We start from the raw sequence: 21,577 nt of genomic DNA on the forward strand, positions 1-21,577 counted from the left end.
AATCTACACATATATTTCAGTACTCTTACATTACTCCCACTGAGAAGGTCTGTGCTGTTTTCAAAGCCTTAAAACCTTGCCTTTCACAGCTGCAAAGGAAATGACAAGAGAAGAAAAACACAGCCCAGTGCATATCAGCAATTAATTCCATCCACAACTGCCCAGCTGTTTGTGCACGGAGGAACTGGGCTGTTTCCCCTCTGAGCTTTGGCCACTGAAAGCTGATACGGCACTTTCGGAGATGTGGGCTGCTGGTAACGCGTCAGGAATGCGCGCGGGATCACACGGAGCTGGAGGGGAAGAAATGAAATCCAGACTGAGTATCTGTGCTATGAGGATAAAGTTATCTGGGGGAGAGGGAGGCCGAGGGGGGACGGGGAGCTGCCAGCGAAGCCAGGCTCAGCCTGCAGGACACAATCAGCGGCAGAGACAAGGCGGGATGAGCTCAGAAACCTGCATGTCTGCACCAGCTCTGCCAAGATGTTTTTATGTTGGCTGGTGTCAGACAGGTAGGTCTGGGGGCACTTCACAAAAGCTGTTGCTTTCACTTGGAATCACGCTTGCCCAGCAAAGTTGCAATAGAGACTTGGCTCCATCCATTCCAGAGTAAGACCTATTGTTGAGAAATTACTATGTATTGGTAAGTCATCTCACCAATGCTTGCAGCCCTGAGGCCCCAGAACTGAAGGCAGAATTCAGTCCTTTAGAGTCTCTCCTGTGAATGAAATCCCCTCATGCCACCCTTGGGATTTCAGGAAAGGCACAGGGCATATAAAAGGGGGATGCTATTTATACCATTGACAAACCTCACCCTGTTAGAGCCCTGGAAATTTCATCCTACCACAACTCACCAGTTTACATGAACAGCTCATTTTTTCCTCTAATACATTTAAGAACTCAAAACAACACATATTTTTTTCCTCACCAGTTAATCCAAGCCAGTCCCCATTTAAAAATTTCAAATTGATTCCTTCTTGCTGGGTAAAGCCACACACACCAAACCACTTCTAATATATATTATTGGCATTTTTTCTCCAACACCACCAGTAAAAAATAGCTCCTTTGATTTTTAGTAGCAGCAAGTCACCTTTTCATTGGATGGAGCAATCAATCCTCTCAAAACTGCACAGGTATTCAAAAGAGTGACACTAATAAGAAAGTATTTTCACGACCAGTGCCTATGGTCAGAAGTAACTATCACAGGGCTATTCCCTTCACAAAAAAGCAATGAAGTACCAGCTTGTGTATTTTGCTAAATAAACTGAGTCTGCTAAAACTACACGCTTGTGCCCCAATGCATGGAAAGAAAAACATTCTGCAGAAATAAAACTGTGATATGTCCATACAGTAATAAAACAAATGGTAGAAAAATATCCTTCAAGCAAACAATATTGACAAAATATTTAAATATTGCCTTTTCAAAGAAGGATGTCTAAAGTTTAGAGCTATGTTTCTGGAAGCTTGATATAGTCTCCAAAACCATGATACAAGCATGCAGTGTTAAAATTTGGAAAATAGAAAAGTAGAGGACTTTCAGTAATTTACAGCTTCCCAAGGAAAGTATATCCAAACCCCATGGTTGACTGGAAGATATGAATTTGTACAAATGGCTTAAAATACCATCCCTTTTTTCTCTCTTGGAACCAATGACTCAATAAAGGCTAAACAGAAGCAGCACATTTTTAAATCAGAAGCATAGCACAATTTAGACTGCATGTAATCTCACTGTACTGCTGTATGAACAGTTCCACTGCTGCTGGAAAGCAAGAACAGCACTCATCATTCTTCCCACAATTTTATTTTCAGCTACTCAACATTGGGCAAATCCATTGGGGGATGATATCCTACGTTGCTTATTGCCTGCCACAGCAAAACCTGGTCTTCTCACATCCTAGAAACATGCACAGAAAGTTTCTGGAGGTGATCAGTCAATCACATCACACTGAGCAATGCCAAGACCTCCAAGGTATGTAGGCCACCTTCCCAAGACCATTAGTTCTTTTCACATGAAGTTCAGCAATGCAAATAATTTTATTTCTTAATATCCTACTTATTCTAAATACTGGACAACACAAGACAGAAGTATTTTTAAACAGCAGAATATGAAGAAGTCTTTAAAAATTCCCAGAAGGATTAAAGGCTTTTTTAGACTTACCTCAAAATGGAAGATATTTCAGTAAAGAAGGGAATGGTGATAGAGCTGCCTTAAAAAATTAGAGATGCCTTAAAAAATTATATAGCTTAAAAATTCCTCCTCCCCCAGCCACACTAACTAGAATGGGTGTTAGTTATTGATTTCAAATTTGTTTCTCATGCTCAGTTTTCAGCAATATTTTGATAGGAACCTGTGAAAATACTGATAGATGTTAAAAGTGATAACAGTAAGTTTCACTGCATCAGTAGAACTCAGCTGAGCACTGCAAATAGAAATCATTCAAGTGAATCTTGCAAGTGCACATATGCCTGGCTAATTAAACACAACTCTTCACTGACTAGTTTCCTCTGTTTGCTACTTCTCCAGAGTAAAATTCTCTCTTGTGAAGTAAACCTATCCAAGATCTATGTACTCTTTAAAAGCGTGAAAGATCTATCCCAGAAACAAACCACAATTCCTCTGCTCGTAAGGATTTACCATTTAAATTTAGGAATGATGCTTCAAGCTGGATACAAATTTTAGTCACTAAGGCTAAAACTCAGATGCAGAGAGGGTTCCAAGCCCACATACTACTTATGTCCCAAACCAGACTTACATATGAGTAATAGTGAGGTTTAGCTGTGCACACCGCTCAGATTTGATACACAGCAAGAAATTTCACACCAAAAGAATGCAAAAGGGGTTTAGAAAGTCCCTAATTTTCACATTCAGCTGTAATACATGCAAATTGTTTTACTTATGCTAAATATGTACACATATCACATTTGCTGGAATAATTACTGAAATGTGGAAGTTGTTTTGATTGTGCCTAGAAATACTTACATCACATAATAGTTAAGGATAAATAGCACCATCTGAACTTGCAAGAGTAGTTCATACTTCACGGTTAAATAATTTGTGAGTCACTTGGGATGACTTAAGTTCTTCTCTCTCCGAGATGTGAATCAGGAACAAAGTTGCTCAATGTCTAAAAGTTCCCAGTTTGAAAGAAAAATTCCTAAGTCCTAAAGTAACAGTTTTCATTTATCATCTATATTAAGTACTGAAATTTAACATCTTCATGTTCAGCATTTGTGTTTGTGAAACCATTAGGTCCTAGAGTGTAATTCTTTCTGCCTAACTTCAGATAATTACATACCACTTGAATTCACTGTCTAACTAAGCTCTCTCTGGCATGAAGTGAGTAATTATCTAGACTTCATTGGCTGTGCCACAGACTTACAGCGTGTCCAACAGAGGCACACAATCCACAAGCAGGCACTGATACTGCAGAGATCTCGAGTTATGCAAGGCACGTGCAGCTCTAAAACACCGGCAAGCTGCAGGCAAGACAGAATGAACATGTAAGAAGAGATCACTTAACTATTTTATTAGCCCGGGGGAAAAAAATCTAAGTGCCAGATATAAAAATAACAGTCTATTCATTAAATTCTTGCAATTCATGCGAACAACAGGTAATACACTTTTCTATGCATCTCACAACCAGAGGTTGTTTTTTTTTTTACATTGCCCAAGTCAACAACACGTATTACAGACTAATTCTTAGCAGTGAGATACAACACAGCATAAAAAGAGAACCTCAGTGCCAACTACATCCCAAGATCTGGCAACAGTGTGAGTGTAGACTAAAATATGCTGTGAGAAACTGTTACCAGGCACAAACAAGGTTTCAGAATACCAAGTGCAAGAACTGCCAATATAACAATCATTAAGTAAAAATATATGACCAATTCCTCAAAAAATATGAAGGAATAACATCTTAACATGTGGGGAATAGAACAGGAGGAAAAGTGAAGGAAGGAGGAACAGTGGAAAGGTAGCAGATATATTTTATTGGGTTTGCAATCAAAATACAAATTTATTTGATTACAAAAATATTCATCCACGGAGACTACTATAAAGCAAACAAGCTTAATAGGAAATTGTGCTTAACAAGTTCCATAAATGATTTCTAAAGTAATGACAAGGCTTTCTCTCCCATTCTCAGTAAGTGCTTAAAGCTAATGTGCAACTCAAAGACTGTCTTCTGTATTTTACTGTTGCTGTCACAAAAGAAAAATGAGCCAAAAAGTTAGCAAATGCACTGCACAACTCACACTTCTTGACATCAGTGTGGTACTAGAGTCTCTACATCTCAGTGTTAGCATGACATGTAAATAAACTAACACTCCTTTATAATAGAAATCCTTTAATGTTTCATGCTGAAAGTGGAGTAAAGGCAACAACAAACCCCTCGTATCCATCAGCCCACTACAAGCACCTTGCTGTATTCATGGCAATAAAGAGTTTATTGCAGTGAAATGTATTGAATGTACTGCACTGAAATGTATTTTGTAAAAGCTGATTTAAGCTCTCCTCCTTATATGACAGTTAGATGAGCCAGGGTTGAATTGGCATGATGCATGGCAGACATGCAACACTAAGTTATGGGGAAGATGAGAGGATTTTTGAATACTTTTCTAAATCACACAAGCTTATGAGTACCCACCTACAAACATATGCTTTCTTCCATATGACACAATGTGCAAAATAGCAATGGTGCAAACTTCATGTTTTATGCTTGAAAGAGAATAGCATAATTTTATCTAAAGTGTATATTCCCAAAGCCTAAGGGAAAGATTTGGTGAAAGAAAATATTTCCATGGAAGTAACCTCGCCTTTCTGGTGAGGTTTTTTGTTCATTTTGTAATTCTTTGGTACAAAACTAGTATAAAGCTGACAGATGCTGGAGAGGGCCTTTCAGCTGGTCTAGCAAATCTGTTTCACTTTAAAGCTATTTCACCATCATTAAGTACCTTAAAGAGGCTCTAGCTGTGAAAAAGCTTGAAGCTGCTTTTAGTCTAAACAATATTCTTCTCCTAAAGCCTGGTATGATGCCAATATGACACTTCATCTTATTTATTTTGTATCTTCTTACCAAGAAGTGTATGTAATCAGTAATGTCAGAAAGAGTCACAAACATTCAGTGTGATGTGTGCCAATCACATACAAAGACAGGAGAAAATTCAGACTTGGCAGATTTCATAAGAGCCTACCTACTGACAACGCCACACATACCACAAAGTAAGCTTCACCTACATCTTGTGGTCAGAACCTGACCAAAAGTAAACAAACATTCACATCTAAATTAATGTACATCAGCAGTCAAAGATTTTTATTACATATGTGTCATTTAGTGCTCTTGAGGCAATACAGTTAATTTCAGTCCACTGTTTCCAGTAAAAACAGACTGGAATTTATTTCTTGAGGTCCATCTAATTTATCACAAAGTTACACTGTGGTATAGTATTCTGTTCCTGGCTGTTAAGTAAGTACCTTTTTCAAAAAGTTATACGATTACAGAGCAAATGATTGGGGTTTTTTTGCAATTCACACCAACAGCAAATTCAACTCTGCAAGCTGAAGAGGAGAAAAATGAGACCTAAATAACTGCATGTCCCACCCTAAGGTTAAAGGCCATCTATCTGAAATGCACGAGCACTTCCCTCAAATCCTGAGATGAGATTTTGCCCACGCATTTGCCCACGTATTTAGCAATTTTGTGGTCTTTGTTCCTAATGAAACACACCAGCCTGCCTGTACAGACCTGCAGGTCTGTGGTACCCTGGCTATTCCTGGAATGCTTTTAATACATTGAAATTGTGTTTGTCTATCTTCCTGCTCTGATCTCGCAGCCATTTTAAGCAGCAGATCATGGTTGCCAGATCAATGTTGTCACTGGTGGTTACTGTAAGCTCTCTCGGGTAAATGGAATCTACTCCTGGCAATTTGATGCTTTTTTTTCTATGTTCTAAAAATCTTTTTTACCAATATTTCAATCTGAGACCAGTTCTCAAAATATGACCTCCAAATTGAAGTTTCTGCCCTAAAATCTCTCAGGAAAGTCAACTTGGATAAAAAACATTTAGCTTTTTTACTGTTGTAGCCCTATGTTCACCATGTATTTCATCCATACTTCAGTCATCTATCAGCTCTCCAGTCTGTCTGGCAGGATGTTCATTCCTGATATACTTGAAATGATTCAATTTAAAGGATTTATTGCTGGCTCTGGTATCTTTAGCAAATTGTTTCTCAGAATATCTTTTGGCCAGACTTATTATACTTTAAAATTTAATTTGTGAGAGAGGTTTTTTTCCTCTTCTATTTTCTTCAGCAAAAACTTCAACTTTTGAAAGATGGTTCCTTGTTGCTAAGAGATTCCTAAACCCTGCTATAAACCCCTCCTTGCCTCTTAAAAATAAAAAGCAGCAACAACAAAAAGTTTGAAGTCTTCAGCAGATGTGTATGTATTTTATCCAACTTCTAATTCATTCTTTTAAAAGCCACTTTACTACCTGCAGGCTTTAACTTCCTCATAATGAGCACTTTCATTTTTATGGCTAGCAAAGGCAGGAGGCTGGCAGGGAAATTGCACTGCTCAGACCCCTGAACTTGAATCACACAAACACGCTCCTGGGAGCCAGGGAAGAGCAGCTTTGCTATCCAGACACAAAGGTGCTGAGAGCAACACTGATATCTTCTCAAGTCACTGCCTTCAGCAAGCTTGAGACTTGTATCCACAGGCTTTGGAAACACAAAATTGTTTCCTTCCATACCTTTATGGCAGCAGACTGCTGCCCCAAACATTCAATGTAGTATAACCGCTATTGGTATTGTGTGTTACAATGTTTCAAAACTTGGTGGTTTTTTTTTTTAAGGAACACATACTCAAACACTGCAAACAATGCGAAGGGGTTTGTTTTGTTGTTGTTTAATTGTAATATTCGAGGGATTAACTACTTTAGTTTACTAGAAGAATTAACTTAATCTAAAGTAACAGCCTATGTGAAGTGTAAGTGGTCCATTTCCATGGAGTATAAACACATTTCATTTAGCAATTCACTCACCAATTTGTGTAGCTGCACTACTGTTAGTCCAAAAAATGTGATTAAATTGAATTTAAAATTAAGATAATTATAGGTTACTCCAATCACTGGTACAGATAAGCTTCAAACTGAACTTCTTGACATGAAACCCTCTCTATCCCTACGTTAAGGTGTAGACACTGGGGAAGAGCAGCAACTGTCAACCACTGCACAAACTGTTCCTGAACGTGGAGCATAAAGAAAGCAGACTTTCATGTTTTGTTAGTGATTGTTTTACCCCACTCCCCTTCAACCAAGACTCCCCTCAGCCTAAGATGACACACCACAAATCACAGCTCCTAGCACTCCATGCTGATAACCAGCAGAGGCTTGAGTGTTGGCAAGCCTCAGTTAGCAGCCTACGCTCTGCAGGAGGAGCAGAATTAAGGGAGCATCAGCTGCAAAGAACTTGACTGAGTTTGTTTTAACCTGACACACAACAAAACCAAGTCTTAAACTTGCTTCCACATTTAACAGACTCTTTTCCATGAAGAGTCATTGGTCGTTAGCAGACACAGAAAACCTCCATGTTACTACAACTGAATTGTCAAGAAGTTATACAAATCCAGCTTCAGCAGAGGGGAAACAAAAACCTGACTTTCTAAATATCCTTAGGATGTTACAACTTCTGAATACAGCTCAATAAGTGAAGGGGGGAAAAAATCACAAACTCACAGGCTGTTGCTGAAGTTAAATTGGTACTGAGTGGGAGAGTTTCAAGGTTTATAACTACATTAGAAAATAAAAAATCCAGTTTTAAAACACATATTCCTCATTCACTCTATGCAGCTGATTAATAAAGCCAAACCTGGTAAAATCCAACAATCTCCACAGTAAACACACAATGGTGAGCTAATACACATCTAGCCACATTTGGATTTTTTATGCTTTACAAAGACTCAGCAGTCTTAAGTCATCAGGGACAGATTTATTCCTGTGCCAAGGAGCAATTAAAAAAAAAAATTAAGTACAGTGTGGTAGATGTAGAGAGACACATTTAAAGTCATTTCATTAATAGCTATAATGCTAACAAAGTAGAAAGAGTTTATCTTTTGGAAAAAATATTTAATTTTAAGGTAGATCTATTCTCTTGCAGTTATAAGCCTGATCACTTAAAATATACCAGTCTGCAACTTTGAATAGCATTTCCAGCTTTAATTCCAACATCATACAGAAAGAGCTGAAAATCTGATCGCCATGTCACAAGCAACTGAAGAATTACATCAGCTCCTCTTTGCAGAGCTGTTCTTCATTAATTTATAATTAACAGGATGTGATAAAACAATCTGTATTACTAACTTTTAACAGCCTTCTTGTGTCAGCTGGAAAATGTTTTTGTGTGGTGAACACCAGAGCTCCAGTGCTTCTCTCCCATGCCCAGCAACTCCCTACAATTCCTTCTGGAGGTGCCCGCCAAGCTCCTCTGCTCCCTGCTGCAATCAGAGACTTCACATGAATGCTGTCCTCTTCCTCCTCCTGCCTCCCATGAAACTCTTTATCACATGGACTGAGGAATTTGACTGGGAATGAGATACAGAAACTTATCTGCTGCCAGCAAACTGTTTCCATGAAAGGGACCTCGGAAAGGGAAAATGGCAAAGAGCAATCCAACACTCTTCAACATGTTCCAGGCACTCGAGGGGGAAAAAAAGCAAAAGACAAAAGGAAAAAAAAAAAACCCAGCAGCAGCAACAATTCAGTATTTTAACATAAGTGAAATAAAGCCTTCGAAAGCTGTGCTGTCTTGGAAAGCCTGAATGTATTTTTCCTGAATCTTCAGCAGAAGTAACAGCTACAGAAATTCTGCACAAACTCAGGGATTAGCAGCCTGCCCGAGGAGGAAGTGGGATCTTTGCTTCAAGCACCCAATTCGCATTTAAAAGGTTGTAGGAATTTGGATAAGCCTTCCTTACTGCTATGGATCATCAAAGTAGCAGCAGTTCTGGATGTATCCTAGAGTGATGTTTTCCTGTTTTACTTATTAATCTTCCTCATCCTCAACTTCTAAGCTACTGCAGCTTTCCATCACAGTGAGAGAAGCAGTACAAGTGCTCAAATGTAATCTGTTTATGCCAGGGAAACTTTAGGTTTGGCTCTTTTGAGACAAGACAATCATCACTTGGTGCTGAGGTTACAGAGAACCAGGTTCTATTTTGTAACAACAATCTATGCTGAAAATTATTGTGTTTTTAAAATAATGATTAAAGACACAACCAACAACCGCACAGCTCTTTCACATATGTACTAAAAGCAGCAGGAGCTACGCACAAAGCAAGTGTTTTTTCAGGAGAAAGGCAACAACTATAGAAATGTTGAACAGGATCTCCTTTTATCTTTTTTTTTTAATTCTCTTTGATTACTTTAACTTGCACAATATATATCCGACATTTTATTTCATTTGTTACGAGTATCTGGGCAGAGCTCCAGTGCTTTGGTGAACTGGTCACAGTGAACAGTTCGGTTCAGCATGAGCACTACCACCAGCAGGGAAAGCTGGAGAAGTGGAGGAGATAAAATACCATTGTCACATCCATACAGGACAAGATTGAGACAGCCAAGTAAACAGGAACTGAGTTCCAGAGAGTTTCTTCATCTCAACAGGAAAGAAAATTCCAACCAATGCAGGACTTTAAATACAAATCATCTTCACAATTAATGTGGTTACCTTTCAATCCGAACAAGAAAAACAAAGATTGCAAATATGGCATGAACAAATATTACTGCCTTCAACTACAAATATTTAGTGAGATAAAAGCAATGACTCAGACTTCTATGCATTGAAACTTCTCATACTAGGAATAAAAAAAGTTTTAAAATAATTCTCTAGAGAAAAAGCCATCAGATTATATAATTGTATGAAATGTGCATAAGCCCAGATCCGTGTTTAATTTTCTCTTTGTTATCAGACTGCAAGACAACTTCTTTTTACTGGAAACAGGCATTTAAGGCAGAAATACACTTGTGTCACATATTCTGTTTCATCATTCATGCAGACAGGATTATCTATAGTCACTGACATTTGAAGAGCCACATCTGGCAACTTAAACAGCACCAATTACAAAAATGACCAAAATCAGGAAGTTCACTGACAATGGGGCTCAGAGGGGACAATAAATTTACATTTAACCAGAGGACCCCAGGTTTCTAGGATGATTAAATATGGTTCCATCAGGGCTGGTAGCTGACAGAAGATGGAGAACACAATCTTTCCATGTTTGCATGAATACATTCAGGAGTAAACACTTATTAAACACTTTCCCTTGTTTGACTCTAGGAAGCATCATGCCTAAAGGGATTTTGAGCCAATGTTCATCCCAATTCCTCCTGATGGGCTGGAAGGGTGAGGGTTGTTTGGAGAATGGAGAGGGAATGTTGAAAGACGCTGGGCAAGGTGGGAGGAAAGCACAAGAGGATGCTTAAAATAGTCCCACAAACACATCTAGCCTCTCTCACGGATTAGAAAGCCCAGGGGCTCAAAACCATCAACACTACAGCAGCCTAGTTAGGAATATGATCTTCAGCAGAGCTGGAAAACAGGATGTGTGCAGGTGGCAGGAATGGGACACTAAAGGCTGACACTTCAGCAGGGCACAGACAAAAGATTTAGTCAACTCTACACTGCTAGCATGCAAAAATACTTTGGCATCTGTCCTGCTCTGCCCTATTTTGACCTCTTTCCCAGTACTATGTGCAAGGGGATTTTAAAAGTCTAAATGAGTAATGCCACCTGCAGCTTAGAAATATGCTTTATATCAGAGAGAGAGAGAGAGAGATTAAAAAAGAAGTATCAACTTTACCAACTTGCTTAAGAGTTTTGTGAGATGTTTTCAAAAACAGCCCAAAGAAACCCTTTGAACATTTCAATATTCAAGATCTGATCACACAAACCATGTGGGACAACATGAAGAGAGTGCAGCTTTCCCAACAACTAAGAGACAACGCTGAATTTTATTTGACCAAGTTAAATGGTTATGGGTAATACAGCTACACCATGTGTATTTCAGGGAGGGCTTGGGATTTTATTGTTATTTTTAAAACAAAAATCAATTGAGGTGATAGATTGGAAAACAGATTTATGTTAGTTATGCATCTTACTGTATTTTTGTACAGTTTACTTTTAGATTGTTCCTTAGAGCACGAAATAAAAAGGCCATTGTTTTACCATGTTCTCCCATCATTATAATGAGATGCATCAGATTGGAGTTATTGAATAAGCTCAAAACTCCCCAAGTTACATTCTTCTTCATCTTCAGCCTCGCCTTTAAAGCGAGCTCAACTCTTCTTAAAAGGATCAGGGCTGTCCTCAGGTATGCCCTGTCTTTAAAGATGAAGCCCCAACCAGATTTTATGGAAAAGACCTGTCAGTCTCTACCTTTGCCAAACTCCATAGCAGGTTTAAACAATTATGCATGACAGTAGATTTTGATTCCAGGCTCCTCTCACTCAGTATCAAGTTCTAAAAATAATATTTTTCTTTCTGCTAGGGCACCTCCAAATAGTGATGATCCAAAGGCATTAAAGCAAAAGAAAGTTACAACTTAAAGAGCGTGACACAGATTATGAATAAAGAAACCCTTCCCATATGGAAAAGTTTTAAAAATTTGACATTTCTTTTCAATATGTTTTAATCAGAAAGACAGTAGTGAATTCTCACTGCTTCAGACAGAAAAGAATCAAACCTCTTGGGAGACATTACACAAAGGCAATTGCAAAGAAGGGAGAACAATCCTGTAGTTTCTTTTAAAACCATACTCCGTGTTTTTTTTAAATGCTGGGAAAGTCAGCAGTTTGGAGCCAGCCACATGTTACTTATCAATGCTTCAAATGCAGGGTGAGTTAGAAAGGCCATGCCTGGTTCCTTTTTCAATTGGGAAAAATCTCTTTTGAAGTCTTTTTGAGGGACTGATGGGGGAGAAAGTGTCAGGAAAAGGATTTGACAGGTTCTGCGCAGTGAGGGGCAAAAAAACGTCAAGAGTAAAATCCCTTGTCTAAAATGAGCAAAGAGATAGAAACCTCTCCTTCAGCACTGGAGACGCCAGATAAAATGTCTAAGAATCCCTTGTATCTTTTTTTCCAGCTACACATTAGTTCCTTTTTATGCTTTTTGCCAGCTTCTCATCTTACCAGGAGCCTGCAGGAGAAGCCAGTCCAACATTGCAGGGAATGCAGCCACACTGGGGCTCCAAGTCTAGCACTCTCCCAAGATCCCAGGAAAACATCTTGTATTTTAAATACCCCAAGCATCACATAAGATCTCAGTTTCAATTGGAACCAATGATCTGAATCACCTTAAAGCAAAAGTAAAAGGACCAAGAAATTACCCAGTTTCTTGAAATGAAAGGCATTACTGATGAACACATCAATGACAACAACATTGTTGGTTTTGTTCTTGGACAGCAGACAGATTTTGCTCTCCTGTATTTTCAGTTCTGTCTAAATAACAGACATGAGTAGTTTTGTACCACCTGCAATGTAAGCATAACTACCACCAGCAGGTCAAGAACTGAACACATTTTGCTTTTACCAGGACGATAAGTTGCGCTGTCCTTTCTTTTAAATTCTCACACTCTTCAAACAAAAAGAAAACATCCATTATTTTTTCCATCAATCACAAAGACTTAATGTAACTCATCTCTAAAAGCTGTATTTATAGTAGAAATTTGAGGCATTAATTCCATATAAACTCTACTCTCATCTGTAGCAAACTGCTTTTGCATGCGTGGCACAAGCAACCTACACAGCTACAAACAACACAAACAGCATCCACAGGACAGAAAGGACCAGAGTTCACTACACCACTACTCACAAGTAACAAGTTGGTGCACTCTTAGTGGAAGAAGGCAGCTCAGCTCCTCTCAATTTGAAGTGCACACAAGTATAAAATCAGCTTTTATTACCAAAAGCCATTGTCTTTCCATTTTGATGAAGTGATAATATTTTGACTTCTTCCTTGCTTCTGCCTCACAGTGTTCCATTTGCAAGGTATGTGTAGCATCTCACAGATAATACTTCACAGCAAAGAAAGGAGAAAAACTTTCTCCAACTAAGAAAAATCTTTCAAAAGAACCCTATCCAAGTGCTAGCAACAGGATTATTTTAATGTAGTCTTTTTAGTTACATAACAGACATGAAAACGCAAATTATAACACTGTCTTATTTTAATAAAGACCTGGGGAGCTATAGAAAAGAGTGCTAGACAAAAAATACTTCAGATAAGAGATTAGGTACTCAAATCCCTAAAATATTCCAGAGTAAGAGTGTTTGCTGCCTATTATTATAAAGATAAAAACCACAACACAATATATGTTCTCTATACCAAAGATACACTTCTAAGACATTAACAGAAGTGTCTGAAAAATGTATAAAAGAATCCCCAAGTTCCAGCTTGCAGAATCCAGGCTGCTGTCAGGTTCTGCCATCTTCATACCACTCCTTTTGCATCTTTAGGAGCTGTACATGAAGCAGTTAACTGTTGTTAGCTAAGTCTGCTAACTGCCCTGAAGAAAGTCAAAGCTTCAGTCACCACACTCCCTGGTATTTGATGATATTTATCATCAGCTGGTGCCTGCAACCCACTACACAAAGAGGGAATATCCACCTCACTGGGGCTGGAACTTGCAGGACACCTCAAAACTCTTATGTCTATGCAATTCTATTATACATTTAGAGCAAGTATTATGCACCTTTGTTCAGACTCTTGTCCGCACACCAAAGCTAGGGTAAAACTTTATCCCACAAAAGTATTTTGCACAAAATTAATGAGATTATTGTGATGGGGCTTTTTGTCTATGGTTTTTAATGAAACCACTTTAAAAGTGGCAGTTCACTGATTCAGTTCCCTCTTCCCCCTTAATACTGTTACACTAGAACACAGCAAGAATTCAGGCAGCAAAATGTTTTGGGTACCTTGAGTTTTTCCACAGCTCTCCTCCTCTCTAGTAATACAGTTGACCTGTAAAACAGAAAAAAGACATGACTGACTTGTGGTAGGCTTCTCAACATAACTGGAATATACTGTGTACTGTATATTTACAGTATCTTCTTAAACCCCTTTTCAGAACTTTTAATTGAATTACATTTTATTTTGTTATCATATAATGCATTTTTCATATAACAAAATCTCAAAGGAAAGTCTCATTTAAGAGCGTCTAGTTGGAAATCTCAACACTGACCAGGTTACAACTCAGAAAATCCAGACTACCTGCTGCATTTTTAAAGTAGAGCGTAACAACCACAATCCACAACTCCCCTGGTAGCCCTGAGGAAGCTGAATTCCAGAGCAGCCTGAGCTGGGACAGGAGCACAGCACAGGAACACAACACCTCCCTTCAAACACTGACAGCTGCCAGTGCCCAGAGCTCCTACGGAAACAACCGCCCTGCTCTGACCCTTTCCCACCCCCGAGCAGGAATGGGTTTTCCTCTTGCATTCATCTTCTAACATGAATGTAAAATGAGTAAATAAAATAGCAATTGTTTCCTTCTATCATCTTTTGTCTTCACAGGATTTGACCACAAGTTAACTTCAGTCAAACCTGACAAATTATTTCCATCGTTTTCCTTTTTCCCTCAGCCACTCCACCAAGAAAAAACAGTTATTTCCTGGGGGACAGGGGCCAGACTCCTTCCTTTCATACATGCATACAAAACATATGCTACATTTTCTAAGATCTGTACATTGCAAATTAGACATTTTAAGCATTTTGAAAACACTGAGCTCAGCCTACCATGAGGCAAGGCTGCTACTTCTCACCAACTTGTTACCCCATTTGAATTCATCAGGTTGTAACAGACTCTTTCAACCACTCTCAGCTTTTTCTTTTTATTCTTTTATGACTTCACTGTAGTATCCTCAAGGATTACTGCTTAGGTCTTCTCAGCATATCACACTACAAATACCTCTCTAGTTTCAACACTTACAGCAGCCGGGTTGTCCCATTTCCCATCAGCACTAAAAGCTGGATTATTCAATGTGCTCTATGAATTTCAGGAGTAAAGAACTGACTTCCAAAAAACCAAGGTGCATAAAAACAATGCAAGTAGAATTATACAAAATTACTGGAGGACACCATCATTACAAGATACTCTATAGCAAAAAAACCCAAAATTCCAAGAGAAGTAAAAATAAGATGTTATTGCATCTTGCTATTGCTCAAATTGTCTATTTTCCCATGTCTATTTACTTATATAAAGTCAATTTCTTGCTCAGCAAGTTTGCATTTAGGAATGAACAATGTACTTATACAGAATATTACAGGTATAATACAGGTAAACAGCCATAAGACTATTTAATCTACTTTTAGACCTGACAGGAATACAGATTTAGGGGAGATTTAGGGGACAGAATTCTCTGCCTAGGTGCTCTTTGTGGGGCTTGGGCATATTTACTCATTTTGCTGTCCTGCCAACTGCTCCCTGGCAGAGAGAGCACACAAAGCAATGGCAGTGACTGGGGAAAGAACAAGAAATCCATTGGCACCAAAATGCCATGCTAGAGCGTGAGTACTCCACAGCATCAGGAATTTAAACACTCTAACGTGACTGTTTATTCTTGGCATGGGTACAGTTTATTTTTCATCTACTTCACACTGTTAGAGATAAGGGAATACTATTTTTACGCAAGCTCTGATATGTTATTTTAAGCGTGGCCGTCACAAGCAAGAAGAGACTCTCTTCCAGGCCAGCAGCTACTGTTTCCAGAGGGCATTGACAGGAAAATTTCAGTCTCTCCAATTTTCCAGCTTCGGGTCTAGTAGCACTGGTTTGCAGAGCACAGAGGTGCCCATATCTGAGGTGTCTGACCCCACTTCAGTCCCCCCAGCGTGGCACAGCCCTGCTCCTGTCCAGGAGAGCCAGCGTAGCCCCAGGACAGCCAGGGGCAGCTTGCTCAGCTCTGTCCCCATCTCTGGGCACTGCACAAGCTGGAGATCCTGCAGCTCTCAGTAGAAGGAGGTACTGTAGGAGAAAGCCAGAAACTGTGACACTGCAAACGTAAAATGCTATTGAGAAAATCTTTTTCCTGTCCTTTGTCACAAGCTCTTTGTTACAATCTCTTTTTTCTACTTTACATCCCTTCTCCTTATTACCACTCAATGAACCTTCACAAGCTATTCATCCCACCCCACTTCAAAATTCTCATTATTAAAACAACAACAAAAATATGTGAAAATTATCAAGCTACTCTGCCATTTAGTGCCACGACTTAATTCCTTCTGCTTAATCCAGCAGGGTCTTTCATCCCATTCTACCCACCCCTGGAGTATGAGCAAGAAACCTTGACACAGGCACTGGTCAGGAAATGTCTTCACTTCACTTTACATTGTTTAAGTCACATTCTCAGCTCTTGTTCATCAGTTAAATGCCTCCATGCTCAAAATAAAATTATATAATCAGTAACAAAGGATGAAGATCATATCAAGAATGGGAAAAAGAAAATCTGGGAAGGAGTAACAGTCACACATTAAAGAACAAACTCAGAGTCAGGTCTCAGATCAGGGAAAACAACAACCATATACGTTCTTGGATGAATAAATGAGGAAGAGAGATGGATTTTAACTCAAGAGATGACAGCAGTAAGACAGATATTGAACATGAACAGCTTTGGAAAAATTTTCAATATATCTGAATAACTGCATATGTCAGAAATCAGACATACTACACAAATCCTAACAGGATATTGAAAATGCAAGTACAAATTAAATGCTAAGTGTGGGCTTCATCCTGTAGGACAAAAGAATTTTTGTGTCAGAAATACCATTTATCTTGAGAATTAAAGTGCAAAAGCCACTTGGTTACTTGAGAGCTACCTCTGCCTCTCTTAGAGAAGAAATGTTTTAGAGCTGCATCCAGAAACTATGAGTAATCACAATGATGGATAGTCCAGGAACTGTTGGGATATCCCAAAGAAACTTACCCTGGAATGAAATTATACTCTTCCTCAGCTACTCATATTATAATGACTGAGCAGTGTGCATTAGGAAAATACACTTCTGGTTTGAATCCAAACCTTGAGTATAAAAGCAAAGCTCTAGTAAATATTTAAGAGAATTTTGAGTTCCAAACTGAAGAGCTGGCAACTAAGTTCTTTCTTTTTTTTTTTTTTTCCTAACAAACAAAACCATCAAAAGATGGTGCAACTCTAAGAGCCCTTAAAGAAACAATTGGGAATTTTTCATAACATGGTATTTCCTTATACTGCTGACCACAGGAATGCAAACAGTTCCACCAAACAGAGATTTCTTCATTGGAAACAACTGACAATCTAACCATGTTTCCATCTTTTCCATTCTCAGCACTCAGCATACAAAACAGATGATATAATAGAATACAGAACTGTCATACCAGGGCCACAAGACATCTTTACTATAAATCAGCACCTGAGAAACTTAACAAAAACATATTTCCTAGGGGTTACAGAGAGAATTTCTGCCTAATTATTTAGCACCTTTGATTAACAAAACTGTGATCTTCTACTTATTTGTCGAATTTCCCCTAAATACTGTTAGCATCCCTGTCAACCCAAAACATATCCCTATCCCCAACCATAACTCAGCATATCAGTAACAAGACTCATTCCCACAACATTCCCTGACAGTAAGGCAGGTGATACACAAAAACATGGGCTGGTACTCAACTGAGTTAGTGAAAGGAAAAGCAATGCTACTCTTTGAATCTTAGAAGACATCTAATGGATAGATTTCCTCACCACCTTCTTCATTCAGGATTATTTGAGCTATGTCAGCTCACACCATGAATCCCTCCAAAGGAAGCTGGAAATGTTTGTGTATATGTACAGCAATGGTGCTCAGAACTCACATTCTACCAGAAACTGCACAAGGAGATCAAGTATCAGAGATACCTCAAGGGAAAGGCAAGACAGGACTTACAAAGGGACTTAATTTTCCTGACATATAATTAACAAATCACTATCATGGAGAAAACAATTTACACTCTGTGCTGAACTCCATGCTGTGAAGAGAGAAATGCAGGATAAATGAACATAGGCAACTGAAAACACAGTACTGCCAGAATTCAGGAAGGCGCTAGGAATGGGAAAGGTGCTACATCGGCCCCCTGACCAATGTATGTCATTGCAAATTTGCAACTCAGTTAAGGCAAGATTTTAATCAGAGCTACAACTGCACTTAATTCTCTCAATTCAGGCTGAAAGAAAGCAAGAGGAACAAGTCATAAAAGGAGAACAAAATTGGAATGTGCTATAAAGAGACCAAATTGTTTTCAAAAGTAAAAACCAAAACAAACAGAGCCAATGAAAGACAAATCTTTATGAGTTAGTTTGCCAAACAAGTCAAGAATTTTGGATGGTAGAAAAGACAGACAAATGTCTTAACTTCAGATAGAGACATAAAAAGATTTTGCTAGTGTGGAAGTGTTTACAATTCATGGCAGAGAGATTATGACTCTTGTAGTCAAGGAAACCACTCTTACAGGATTCCAAATTTTGGAATTCCCCTTTCAAGAGGGAACATAGGAAAATCCTCCATGCTCTTCTGAAAGGAGAATGAATACGGCTTTAGTGTCCCAAACAAGACTTCGACAACAAACTGGTTCCAATGGCTCCGTAGAGGAAGAGGTCACCATCATAAATGAAACATGTCAATACTTCACTTTCATATTCTGAGATCCTCAATAATAAAACAGCCATTACATCCCATAATATTTTCACATACAAAACCATTTACCAGGAGCTACTGAACCAGTAGCTAAAATTTTCAAGTTAAGCTTTATTTATCTGCTGCATCTCTTGATGTTTTCTTTCAAAGGGATGCCCACTGAACTCTCAAAAGCTGATCTTTCATCACAGCACGCTGCTGATCTTGGAGAATTCAACTTTTCTCCTGTTTAGATGATTCTGAGGCTCCAAACATAAATTATACCAAGAAACAGCTTGGTTTAATTATAATAGTAGAGCAAAACTTATTTTTCCAGTTTTTATCTTAACTAGATACCAAAATCCCGCTTCAGCTGACACATCAAAGTGCGCTGAGATTTAGAATAGAACTCAAAAACTACCTTTTCTTTTTATTGCTGTCAATATCCTAAGAAAAAAATATGCACCAAAAACTTTTCAATTTAATATCTCTGGTGTTGCTAGAGAACTACGCAGACTCTGCAGACTGAAAAGCAAAGCAGAAGCTACAGCACACCACGATCACCATAATTAGAACATAGTAATACCAAGTGATGCAGGAAATTATTTGCTGGTTTTCATTAAAATGCACGGTTCATTTTTAATTTTTCCTACAGTCCCTGCACCAAGATGCATGTTCAGAATGGCAAGAAACTACTAGGCAAAATTTATGTAACATTCATACTCAAGTTGAATTAGCACTACAATCACTAGAAACTTTGGTGCTGATAAGGAAGCAGAGACCGATTTTAGAAAAATATTACAAATTAAAGCTATTGAAGAGTAACTGAAAAGCTTTAATTATTACTTCTGGCTGAAATAAATACATACAAAAATGAATATGTTAATTCACAATTACTTTATGGGTTATTGTTTATAGTAATACTGGCTATGTAATTTTACTTTTGTCATCTGATAAACCCCACTTACGAAGGCCCAGTGCTCAACAGTTTGGCATTGTAAAGAATAGAGTTGCTTTCTGGTATCTATCTTAATGACTGTTTCTCAGTGAGAATAAAATTAGTTTCAGGTGGGCTATTTTAAGTACTGCACTACTAAATTTCCACATAAGTACAGCCTAAGCAATGGGAAATGACACTGCCAGAAATCATCTGAATGGCCTTATCTGACTGTGGGTACAGTTTTGCAATAGACCTTCTAACTGGCCTCAGGGAAGTAGTTTCTGCATTATATACTTCTGCTCCCCTTGCTCCCTTCAAAAGGTGAGCTCCCTGCTGAGACTGGCATGAGAGAAGTGTGTTAATATACTGTAATATACTACATCTCTTCCAGCAATGGGTATGTCAAACCAGACTAAACACAAGTGCTAACTGCAGATCCAAAAAGCCCGTCAAGAGGAGGCAGACAGTGCTCCTTTAGCCTTCCTTATGAAAAATGAAAAAGCATAGTTTAAAGGTACACCAAATTCATTAAAGTAAAATAATTTTCAAGCCATGCCCAAGGTTTGGGCAATTGTGAAGAAAAAGACACCTAGGATTTTTCAGCTGCAATTTAATGCCCCTGAATCTGTTTTTTCCCCCTTTCCTTCTTTTTTGTCTCACTCCACATGTATTCTTATATATTGAAGTCTTGTAGACTTCTCAGATTTTAAATCTTCCTGAAAGAAAAAATATCTTACATTCCTTTTTAAAAAGAAAAGGAAATGTGAAGGCCCAGCATGACTCCATTCTCACCTTTTGTTAACACAGGTTTCTGGCTTTCTTCTCCCTGAGACAAATCTCACATTTTCTACCAATCTCTCAGTGTCAACTTCAACCCATTAGCTTTTACTGCAGTCTCATTACTGTCCTCTGACCCCCCTACTAATGTATAATGGTCATTTCCAAAGCTGCTCTCAATTTCTCTTCCTTGTGGTTTGCAGGATCCCACTCCTAGCAATAAACACTCCTTCCAGAACACCCAGACTACTAATGGCTGTAAGAAATCCTACCCTCCACCCACTGCAAGTCCCTTCTGTCATGCTACTTCTGCATTCTGCTTTCAGCACCACCAGCCCATTGCTCCTCTTCCACTGCCACATGAACTCCTGGCACGAGAACTGCCCAGACACATTGTGCTGGCCAACCACCTCAAATGCACAACTGGAAATAACTTCTTGGTGCTGCACACAGACCACCCACCTCCTCCTCTGCCCAAGGGACCCAACACAGCCTCAAAGCTTCAAGAAAGAAATGGGCACTCCATGGAGCAAGACTTCTGCTCCCTTGGGTTCCATTTCCCACACAAGGAAACAAGACCAACTTCCCAGCTCGCTCCGGTATGTGCATTTGAGACTCCCTTCTCACTAGATTAACATGTAAAAAATACACTTAAATATTCACAGTTATAACACTGGTATAGCAGTAGTGGTCTGCCTAAGGATACAAAGCAAAATTCACATGGACTCTTTCCATGTGTTTTCTCCTATGAAGTAAAAGCAAGACCTAGCACATTCTTATTCTATGTCTAATTTCTCAGCAATTTTTTTGCAACCTCCCTTTGACACATCAGTCCTAAAAAAGTCCATTCAGGATGTTTTTACTAAGAAGGGATTCTTGTTAAATTGATGCTTCAACCACCTGAGCAGACACTGGTTCCTCTCTATTCTCACCTTTTCCTTTAATGCTATTTTGTTTTATTTTGCAAGCCATCGAATTCACAGCACCTCTTAAGCTGCACACACATAGAGTTTTGTCTTTCAGCTCTGCAGCTGAGGTGTCACTCTCATTCTACTGCAGCAACATTACTTCTGAGCATTCCCAGCAAGGTTACTGGCATTCTGCAGCTCTTTCTGAGACTGACAAAACTCCTCTCATACTGTGCCTGCAAACAGGGAGAGAATGGTGGAAATAAAAGTGAAGACCTGCAG

At 38.8% G+C, this 21,577-nt stretch overlaps 1 protein-coding gene across 4 annotated transcripts in view; it reads right to left on the reverse strand.

Annotated features, from left to right (window-relative positions):
• The window catches only part of ADD3 (adducin 3), a 92,190-nt gene that overhangs the window by 44,799 nt on the left and 25,814 nt on the right, over nucleotides 1-21,577 (reverse strand). For 2 of the 4 annotated variants that reach the window (XM_041461170.1, XM_041461171.1), the window contains 2 exons: nucleotides 13,966-14,011; nucleotides 3,378-3,474 (listed from right to left, as the gene is read on the reverse strand). The gene's annotated coding sequence lies outside the window, so the exon portion shown is untranslated. The remainder of the gene's footprint in view (nucleotides 1-3,377; nucleotides 3,475-13,965; nucleotides 14,012-21,577) is intronic. The other 2 variants (XM_041461167.1, XM_041461169.1) reach the window with 1 other exon arrangement.

This window comes from Pyrgilauda ruficollis, unplaced genomic scaffold, assembly GCF_017590135.1.
Source record: "Pyrgilauda ruficollis isolate IOZ18807 unplaced genomic scaffold, ASM1759013v1 scaffold15, whole genome shotgun sequence".
Classification (NCBI taxonomy): Eukaryota; Metazoa; Chordata; class Aves; order Passeriformes; family Passeridae; genus Pyrgilauda; species Pyrgilauda ruficollis.